We start from the raw sequence: 12,305 nt of genomic DNA on the forward strand, positions 1-12,305 counted from the left end.
ATGTATGTATGTATGTATGTATGTATGTATGTATGTATGTATGTATGTATGTATGTATGTATCTATGTATGTATCTATGTATGTATGTACCTATCTATCTATCTATCTATCTATCTATTTATCTATCTATCTTTCTGTTTGTGTATGTGTGTGTGTGTTTGTGTATCTGCATATACATATCCAGCTCTATGCATGAAAATACACACATAAAACAACCATACAAATCTACACACACATATATATATATATATACATGCAAGGATACACACAAAAAATAGCCTGTTGATGTTGTTGAAATTCCAATGAAGGAGCCTTGGATCTAGGTTAGAAACCAGCTCTTTCTCAATTGGTATGAGATCTTGAAATAAAACTAAATAACAACATACCTACATACATACATACATATATACATACATACATACATATATGAATATATATATATATATATATATTTATATATATATACATACACATGTACATACATACATACATACATACATACATGCATACATACATACATACATACATACATACATACATACATTCATACATACACACATATTCTATTTAGATTACAAGTTCATGTTTATATCTGTAATTATTGGGGTGCTGGGATATGTAACACACTGCCTAAATACCAATCTTGAGAAATTAGGCTTCTCAAAAACAGAAAGGAGAAAGCTGGGTTGAAGACCACAGGGCCAATCCATCATTGGAACTGTAAAAATCTGTAAAACTTTCCAGAAATTTATCATTTAAGCATATATGAGCATGTCTAGATATGCAAATGTATGCATGAAGACACATAAAGCAAAACATACATACATATATACATACATGCATGCATGCATGCATACATGCATACATACATATATACATATATACATACATACATACATACATACATACATACATACATACATACATACATACATACATACATACAAACATACATATATACATACATACAGTAAAAATATACAAGACTTTTCTCAAGTTCCAAATGTGAATTTGTCTGTGTTAACTACATCTCAAAGATGGAGCCTTGTATGTTTGTTGGAAACCGGTTCCGTCCTCAGTGGAAGATTTATAATAATTAAAAAATAGAAGAGACATAAACACATACATACATACATACATGTGGCCTTGGGTTCATCCCATTGCATGGTACTTTGGGCAAGTGACTTCACTATAGTTCTGGGCGCTGTGATTGCTCAGCCCAGACCTCTGTGTGTGTGTGTGTGTGTGTATGTGAAGGCACATGGCTCAGTGGTTAGAGTCTTGAGCTTATGATCGTGAGGTTGTGAGTTCGAATCCTGGACCGAGCAGCGTGTTGTGTTCTTCAGCAAGACACTTTATTTCACATTGCTCCAGTTCACTCAGCTGTAGAAATGAGCTGCGACGTCACAGGTACCAAGCTGTATTGGCCTTTGCCTTTCCTTTGGATAACACTGGTAGCATTGAGAGGGGAGGCTGGTATGCATGGGCAACTGCTGGCCTTCCATAAACAACCTTGCCCAGACTTGTGCCTTGGAGGGTAACTTTCTAGGTGCAATCCCATGGTCAGTCATGACCAAAAGGGGTCTCAGCATGTATGTATGTATGTATGTGTGCACATGTGTATATATATATATATATATATATCACCGTGATCACCATGACCAACCATGCTATCAGATGTTGCTACACATCGCTGGTCACAATGCGCTTCGCGTTGTTTTAGCCTGCAAATGACGCCACCCTCTGGCTGAGCGAGCAGGGCAACAGAAGAAAGAGTGAGAGAAAGTTGTGGCAAAAGAGTACAGCAGGGGTCACCCCCCCCCTGCAGGAGCCTCGTGGAGCTTTAGGTGTTTTTGCTCAATAAACACTCACAACGCCCGGTCTGGGAATCGAAACCGTGATCCTACAACCGCGAGTTCACTGCCCTTCCCACTGGGCCATGGCGCCTGCACAAACACACACACACACATATATATATGTATATATACACGCATAGATAGATAGATAGATAGATAGATAGATAGATAGATAGATAGATAGATAGATAGATAGATAGATAGATAGACAGAATGACAAAGATCAAAAATGAAGTGAGCAAATCATTTTACTACTTCAGTATCTGTGGACGTGATTAATATAGTATATACCAGGTTTTTATACCCCAATGAATTTATACACATGTATATGTATGTATGTATGTATGTATGTATGTATGTATGTATGTATATATATATATATATATATATACGCGAGAAAGAAGCAACAAGAATGGATAGGTATTTATATATATATATATATATATACATACGTATATCTATATATATATATATATATAGCACATATATATATATACACACACAACATATTATTATATACATTTATATATTTTAATATAAACATATATATATATACATATATATATATATATTATATATATATATATATATATATAATATATATATACATATACATATAATATATTAATATATATTATATATATATATATATGTATGAATGTATTGTATATATATGTGTGTGTATGTAATACTTACATACAAAGATGCACACGCATACACACATACATGGAAAGAAAAAAATATGATAAAAAGTATTTATAAAGGAGACTTGATAACAGTGATGAAGACTGAGATAAAGAAATAACATTCAAAACTGGTTGCAGTTAGATTAAGTAAGCTTCCACGGTTGCCGTTTGTTGAGAGACATCAAATAGATTAGTATACATTATATTTGATCTCTCTCTCTCTTTTACTCTTTTACTTGTTTCAGTCATTTGACTGTGGCCATGCTGGAGCACTGCCTTTAGTCGAGCGACTCAACCCCGGAACTTATTCTTTTTTTGTAAGCCCAGTACTTATTCTATCAGTTTCTTTTTGCCAAACCGCTAAGTGACGGGGACCGTAAACACACCAGCATCGGTTGTCAAGCAATGCTAGGGGGACAAACACAGACACACAAACACACACATGCATATATATATGTACATATATACGACGGGCTTCTTTCAGTTTCCGTCTACCAAATCCACTCACAAGGCTTTGGTCGGCCCGGGGCTATAGTAGAAGACACTTGCCCAAGATGCCACGCAGTGGGACTGAACCCGGAACCATGTGGTTGGTAAACAAGCTACTTACCACACAGCCACTCCTGCGTATATATTATATAGTATATATTATATTCGATCTTTTATTTTTATTTTTATTTATATCAATTCACTTACTGTAAGGAAGAGGGACTTAGCAATGTCATATGCATTTCCAAAACCAGCTGCATTGCCTTGTGTCTTTGATTTTAAGTCAATGTGATTGATGGAAGATTTATGTTGTGGCTGATGCTTTCAGTAAAGTCAGTTGCTACAAGCATTATGCTATGTGTCGTAAGGTGGCAAGCTGATTGAATTGTTAACACACTGGACAAAATGTTTGATGGCATTTTGTTCATCTGTACATTCTGAGTTCAAATTCCACCGAGGTCGACTTTGCCTCTCAACCTTTCGGGGTTGATGAAATAAGTACCAGTTGAGTACTGGGATTGATGTAATTGACTTACCCTGCCCACAAAACTGCTGGCCTTGTGCCAAAATTTGAAACCAACACTGCTTAATTCCAGATCCAACATTTTTAGTAAATACAAGCACATGGATAAATTTCTTTTGCCAAAGTGGGCGATAAAACCCTTTGGTCTTCTCCTCCTTGCATTATCTTATACCCACTTTTGGTGGACAAAGGGGACACAACACTTGGTTTTCTTTCCTTTCTTTCTTTTTATGTTTTTATTCACCTTTTGTTTTCTTGTACCACCTTTTACATCCACCTTCTCTTTTTTTCCTCTTGTATTCTCATAGGCAAGCATTCTGTTTTTCAGATAAGACCAGTGTTGTGTATTCCAACACAAGGCTTGACATATAAATCTCCTAAATTATTATTTTTCCACAGCAGGAAACTATTAGTAACTCATATTTAAGTATTGTGTATATTAAATTATACATATATATGTATATGTATAAAAAGCAAATAAGTAACAAGGATGTCTAGGTATTAGTGCATTATATCCATTTCAAGCGGCTCCATTTAATTGATCAATGCAAGCATTACATCAATATATCTAACATATATGTACGTATACATATACATATAAATACATATATACATACATATAATATATATATATATTATATATATATATATATAATATATATAATATATATATACATATATATATATATATACACACACATGTATATATCCCCATGGGGTGAGTTGTAATACATATAAGAAATTAAAGAAGGAAAATGCACACATTTTACATAGTTTTAATATATTTTTTAACATATTTTATATTGTGTTTGTTGACCAGTTTCACTTTCGTTAATCATAACATTAGAATTATTTTAATTACGTATTTTCTTAAGAAAATACATGATTAAAATAATTTTAATGTCATGATTAGCGAAAGTGAAACCAGTTGATAACCACAATATAAATTATGCTATAAAGTATATTAAAACTATGTAAAATGTGTACAGTTTCCTTCTTTAATTTCTTATATATATATATATATATATATCGTCATCATTGTCATCATCATTTTTTCATGATGGTATGGGTTAGACGATTTGACAAGGGCTGGCAAATCAGGGGACTGCCAATTACACTGATCCCAGTGTTCAACTGGTACTTATTTTATTGACCCTGAAAGGACAAAAGGCAAAGTTGACATCAACACTATTTGAATTTAGAACATAAAGAAAAACAAAATACCGTTAAGCATTTTTCCCAGCATGCTAGCAATTTTGCCAGCTCAATATCTTAATATTATAATGTAATATATTAATATTATTAGTAATACAGGCCCAGCTGCTGCAACAGTTTGAGCTTAAAGGGCCCACAGCTCTTCAATATATTTCCAAAATGCCTGAGAGACCTGCATGGTGTAGATGCTAGTTTTATTAAGACAAAATTGTATCTCTTGCAGTCAAGGTTTCCAGATGAGCCTACCTCATGGCAGGAAACAAAGATAAGGCCAGCGGTATCAAATTCCCTTATTGACCAAATGCCATGTGTCTGAGGAGGTTTCAAATAAATGTGTAACTCAGTCAACGGTGGTACCTCAGCATGACAGCAGCTTTGAAGCTGAAACATTTTTAGAAATAGGCGTAGGAGTGGCTATGTGGTAAGTAGCTTGCTTTTGCTTACCAACCACATGGTTCTGCGTTCAGTCCCACTGCGTGGCACCTTGGGCAAGTGTCTTCTACTATAACCTCGGACCGACCAAAGCCTTGTGAGTGGATTTGGTAGATGGAAACTGAAAGAAGCCTGTCGTATATATGTATATATATATATATGTATGTGTGTGTTTGTGTGTCTGTGTTTGTCCACCACACCCAACATCGCTTGACAACTGATGTTGGTGTGTTTACATCCCCGTAACTTAGCAGTTCAGCAAAAGAGACTGATAGAATAAGTACTAGGCTTACAAAGAATAAGTCCTGGGGTTGATTTGCTCGACTAAAGGTGGTGCTCCAGCATGGCCACAGTCAAATGACTGAAACAAGTTAAAGAGTGAAAGAGTAAATATAATAATTTGCATAACAGATATGTGTATATATGTATTCTTTTTATTTTTCTACTTGTTTCAGTCATTGGACTGCAACCTTGCTGGAGCACTGCCTTGAAGAATTTTAGTCAAACGAGTTGACCCCTGTACTTGTTTTTATAAAAGCCAGTACTTAATTTACTGGCCTCTTTTGTTGAATGACTAAGTAACAGAAATGTAAACACACCAACACTGGTTGTCAAATGGTGGCGGGGGACAGAGACAAACACACAAACACAAACACACACACACATAAATATAATGGTCTTCTTTCAGTCTCTGTGTACCAAATCCACTCACAAGTCTTTGGTAAGTGGGACTGAACCTATGATCACATGATTGGGAAGCAACCTTCTTACCACACTGCCACACCAACTCCTGTGTATATATATGCATTCTTTTTTTTCTCTTACTTCTCTAAGGCAGTGCCCCAGCGTGAGGAACTGCTTTGGGGAATTTTAATTATATGAATTGACCACTGCACTTACGTTTTCAAATCTGGTGCTTATTCTATTGGCCTCTTTTGCCAAACTACTAAGTTATGGGGATGTAAACACACCAACACCGATTATCAAGCAGTAGTGGGATACAAACACAGACATACACTCAAACACACACATGCATATTCACATGCATGCACACACACTTGCGCACATGCATGCCTCACATACATATATGATGGGCTTCTTTACAGTTTCCATGAACCAAATCCCCTCATAAGGCTTTGGTCAGCCTGAGGCCATAATAGAAAACACTCCCAAGGTACCACAGAGTGAGACTGAACCTGGAAGCAGGTGGATGGGAAGCAAACTTCTTACCATACTACTAATGCCTTCACCTATATATTCTTTTCGGGCACAAGGCCCGAAATTTTTAGGGTGGGGGCCAGTCGATTAGATCGGCCACAGTACGTAACTGGTACTTAATTTATCAACCCTAAAAAGATGAAAGACAAAGTTGACCTCGGCGGAATTTGAACTCAGAACACATCTGGGGGCGAAATACCACTAGGCATTTTGCCTCACGTGCTAACAATTCTGCCAGCTGACACCCTTACTGGCACCTATATAACCCCACTAACATACCACTTATTCCACATGCCTAGTGAAGCATCTACAAGTGAAGTACATAGCTATGAGTCAAGTCCCTTTACCTGGCATTTGTCAACTTGACAGGGGCCCTCACTCTGTGTTCTAGTGCTAGCTAAGGAAGCTAGGGGGTAGATGAACGGCTTGTGAGGGCCATACATTATCTGTACAGAAGTGCAATCAACACAACATCAGCTATAGGAGATGGTGAAAAATTTAGTGGCAGGATAGGGGTCAATCAGGGTTCAGTTTTCAGTTATATCAGAGTTTCAGACTAGTTCTCCATAGGAAGTTCTGGAGGCTTCAATATGTTCGGGAAAAATGATGATGATGATGATGATGATGACGACAACGACGATAACAACGATGACGACGACAACAATGATGATGATGATGATGATGATGACGATGAGAAAAATTATGATGATAAGGATGCTGACAACGGCAATGACAATGATGAAGATGATGCGATGATGATATTGATAATAATGATGATTATGATGATGACGACGATGATGATGATGACAATGACGATAATGATGACAACAATGATGATGATGATGATGAAAATCATTACGATGATAAGGATGCTGATAATGGCAATGATGACGATGATAATGACAACAACAACAACAACGACAATGATGACGACGACAATGATGATGATGATGATGAAAATCATTACGATGATAAGGATGCTGATAATGGCAATGATGATTATGATAATGACAACAACAACAACAACAACACAACGACAATGATGACGACGACGACGATGATGATGATTATGATGATGGCAACAATGCTATTTCGCTTGTATAACATTGCTAACGCCTTTGGTTAAGACATGAACAAAGCAATAAGAGTACAGCAACTGAATCATCAATTGTCTTTTATTGTTAATTAATTCATGTATTAAACCTGACTTGAGAGAGACGAAATATTTACAGTGAGAGGGCGAACAGCGATAAGAGATTAATAACTAAGATTATGACTGAACTATAGAATATTTTAGAGGATACAATAGATATCAGAAACAGACGGTCAGAGATATGTGTGGTTAAGTAGGCAGGTAGGTTGGCTGGTGGATGGTTAGGTAGTTAGGTACAGAGGGCAGAGGTGAGGATGGTGGATAGGCAAGGTGGTGTGGTAAGATGTTTGCTTTGCAGTCATATGGCTCCAGGTTCAGTCTTGCGGTTTGGCACTTTGGGCAAGTAGTGGAGGCACGTAGCCTAGTGGTTAGAGCAGCGGACTCGTGGTCCAGGGATCGCAGGTTCGAATCTCAGACCGGGCGATGTGTGTGTTTATGAGTGAAACACCTAAGCTCCACGCAGCTCCAGGAGAAGGCAATGGCGAACTTCTACTGACTCTTTTGCCACAAATTTCTCTCTCTTTCCTCCTGCATCTTGCAGCTCACCTGCGACGGACCGGTGTCCCATCCAGGTGGGGAACCTATGCGCCAAGGAAACCGGGAAACTGGCCCTTATGAGCCAGGCATGGCTCGAGAAGGAATCTCAGACCGGGCGATATGTGTGTTTATGAGTGAAACACCTAAGCCCCACGCAGCTCCGGCAGAAAGTAATGGCGAACTTCTGCTGACCCTTTCACCACAACTTTCTCTCACTCTTTACTCCTGCATCTTGCAGCTCATCTGCGATGGACCAGTGTCCCGTCCAGGTGGGGAACCTATATGCCAAGGAAACCGGGAAACCAGCCCTTATGAGCCAGGCATGGCTCAAGAAGGAACAAACAAAAACAAACTTTGGGCAAATGCTTGTCCACTGGTAGGATGCAATTTAGCACAATGAGGATGACTTTTTCAGGTGGTTTAACACCCAATGCTTTGAGGGAGTCATCCCCACTGTGCTATTTCACAACCTGCTGGCAAACAAGCAAAATATATATTGAGTATGTATGGTCAATAATGTTTGCAACACTAGTTCTGCTTCTAATTCATATTTGAGTTTATTATTTGATACACATCGTCATGGCATACAAGCAAATGGTTTTACACTATTTGTATATAGGCCTAGGAGTGGCTGTGTGGTAAGTAGCTTGCTTACTAACCACATGGTTCCGGGTTCAGTCCCACTGCGTGGCACCTTGGGCAAGTGTCTTCTACTATAGTCTCAGGCTGACCAAAGCCTTGTGAGTGGATTTGGTAGACAGAAACTGAAAGAAGCCCATCGTATATATGTGTGTGTGTGTGTGTGTATGTTTGTCCCCCCCCCCCGCCGCCAACATTGCTTGACAACTGATGGTGGTGTGTTTACGTCCCCGTAACTTAGCAGTTCGGCAAAAGAGACTAATAGAATAAGCACCTGTCTTACAAAAGCATAAGTCCTGGGGTCGATTTGCTCGACTAAAGGCGGTGCTCCAGCATGGCCACAGTCAAATGACTGAAACAAGTAAAAGAATAAAGAGTAAGGGAGTTACAAACTGGCACTTCAGTTTCAGTTTGATTCAAATACAAGATGTTGATAAGATACAAAAATGGTGAAATATGAGTATCCATCACCTGCTGAATGGCACATGGGTCGAATTGTCTTGCCTGGCTATAATTTTAAGATGTTTTAACACCTGGCACTTTGAGGGAGTCATTCCCAACTTGCTAAGCCACAGCCTACTTGCAAACAAGCTGAATCCTGGAAAGAGCCAACAGTCAGGGGGGAAAAAAAACCCATGAGGTTCTCCTCTTTGAAGATACAAGGACCAACTACTAAAAACAACACTGAAAGCCATTGGACATGAGCCTTTTCTGGAGAACTCTTGTTGCCCTGCAACACCCTCAGAGATAGTTTTACTCTTTTACTCTTTTACTCTTTTACTTGTTTCAGTCATTTGACTGTGGCCATGCTGGAGCACCGCCTTTAGTCGAGCAAATCGACCCCAGGACTTATTTTTTGTAAGCCTAGTACTTATTCTATCAGTCTTTTTTACCAAACTGCTAAGTTACGGGGATGTAAACACACCAGCATTGGTTGTCAAGCGATGTTGGGGGGACAAACACAGACACAAAAACATAAACACACACATACATATATATCATCATCATCATCATCTTTTAGCGTCCACTTTCCATGCTAGCATGGGTTGGACGGTTCGACTGGGGTCTGGGAAGCCAGAAGGCTGCATCAGGCCCAGTCTGATCTGGCAGTGTTTCTACGGCTGGATGCCCTTCCTAACGCTAACCACTCCATGAGTGTAGTGGGTGCTTTTTACATGCCACCCACACCGGTGCCAGACGGGGCTGGCAAACAGCCACGATCGGATGGTGCTTTTTACATGCCACCGGCATAGGGGCCAGGCGAGGCTGGCAATGGCCACAATCGGATGGTGCATTTTACATGCCACCAGCACGGGCGTGCCAGATGGGCTTCTTTCCATTTCCGTCTACCAAATCCATTCACAAGGCTTTGGTCAGCCCAACATTTGGATAACATTTTGATAGGAAAAAAATTTAATTCCTACAATGCTATAAAACAGGCCTTTCAAGATTTTATTGACTCTAGATTGCCAGGCTTTTATAGTTCCAGGCTGGACAAGCTACCGCTGAAATGGTAAAAGTGTATTGACAATATGGGTGCATACTTTGATGAATAAAACTATTTCTTGTATTTATAAAACATTAGCAAACTTTTTTTCTTTTCTACAAATTTCATACTTGATGACCAAATATTTATTCTCACTTTTATCAATAAATATATTGTACACATATATTGATGATGTAATATTCAACTTTGCTGAATAGTAAGCGGTTTTCATTTGTCTAGTAGCTTTCAACACATTAACAAATGCCCGCAGAAATACATAAAATAAATATTACATATACGTAACTATGGCTTAACCCTTTAGTGTTTAAACCGGCTGTATCCGGCCCGAATATTCTACTCATTTTATGCTCAAACTGGCCAGAACCAGCATCTCACACCTACCCTGCAATGTCATTCTAAAATTAAACAATAACATCTTTCAAATCTTGAAGCTACAAGATAATATCAAATAAATTTTTTAAAATGTAAATGAATAAGGATTACTTCTGACATATTAATTTGAACGCTAAAGGGTTAAAATTTTAAAAAATATAAAAAAAAACAATGATGATAATAATAATTTATTATTTAGCTGTAATTACTAGAGATTACAATTGGGTGATTTTAACAAATTTCTTAAATGATTACTACTTCACGGACATTTCGATCTATTATAAGTTATGATGTAATTCAGGAAAATTGATTTCAGTTTCTAGATAAAGTAATTGTATCAAAATATTGTTTAAACTAACAGATAATTTTGTTTTTTAACACATTACATGCACACACAAACAAATGCATTAATAAATTTGCATATACATAGGCACAGGAGTGGCTGTGTGGTAAGTAGCTATAGGCGCAGGAGTCGCTGTGTGGTAAGTAGTTTGGTTCCGGGTTCAGTCCCACTGCATGGCACCTTGGGCAAGTGTCTTCTACTATAGCCTCAGGACTACCAAAGCCTTGTAAGTGGATTTGGCAGATGGAAACTGAAAGAAGCCCATTGTATATATATATTTGTGTGTGTGTGCGTGTGTGTGTGTGTGTGTGTCTGTGTTTGTCCCCCCAACATTACTTGACAACCAATGCCGGTGTGTTTACATCCCCGTCACATAGTGGTTCAGCAAGAGAGACCAATAGAATAAGTACTAGGCTTACAAAGAATAAGTCCTGGGGTCGATTTGCTCAACTAAAGGCAGTGCTCCAGCATGATACACTGGATAAAACCGGGGACCTTGGATGCTAACATCCCTTTAACAGGATTTTATATCTTTGATCTAATTTAATATCTAAATATATATGTATGTATCTAGAGAGAGTGAGGGAGAGAGAAGAGAGGGAGGGGGAGGGATAGATATACAGACAGACAGACAAGCAGGCAAGTAGGCAAGCAGGCAGGCAGATAGATAAATAGATAGATAGATAGATAGATAGATAGATAGATAGATAGATAGATAGATAAGATAGATAGATAGATAAGATAGATAGACATACACACATGCATGTAAAACTTTCTTACCATCTACTTTTAATATTAAATAACTTGTGTGTTAAGTGATTTGTTTCTTTGCCATAACATACTTAGATCTATAAAGTTTTAGCCAGCCTTAAGTCTTCCAATGTATGAAAACATTACAATATACTCATGGACAGAAAAAGGAAGAACAGCTGTAAATGCTGTGGATCTCGGCCCTACTGGGAGCCTCGGTCCGTGAGCTTATTGTATATATGTAGGCACAATGTTTGCAATCATTGTAACATAGTGATGACTAAAAAAATCTATAAAGTATGGCTGTGTGGTAAGAAGTTTGCTCTCCAGCCATGTGGTTTCAGGTTCAGTCCCACTCCATGGTATCTTGAACAAGTGTCTTTCTTCTACTATAGGTAAAGCCTTGTGAATGGATTTGGTAGCTAAGAAGCCCAGTGTATGTGTGTTTATGTATGTGTGTGTGTGTGTGTGTGTGTGTTACTGTCTCCTTGACTAGACATCACAGTCAAGTTGAGTCCTTCATTTCCAATCTTCCATGAAAACACGTCTGGTCGTAGGGAAATATTACCTTACTTGATAGCAGGC

This window comes from Octopus sinensis, linkage group LG24, assembly GCF_006345805.1.
Source record: "Octopus sinensis linkage group LG24, ASM634580v1, whole genome shotgun sequence".
Taxonomy (NCBI): domain Eukaryota; kingdom Metazoa; phylum Mollusca; class Cephalopoda; order Octopoda; family Octopodidae; genus Octopus; species Octopus sinensis.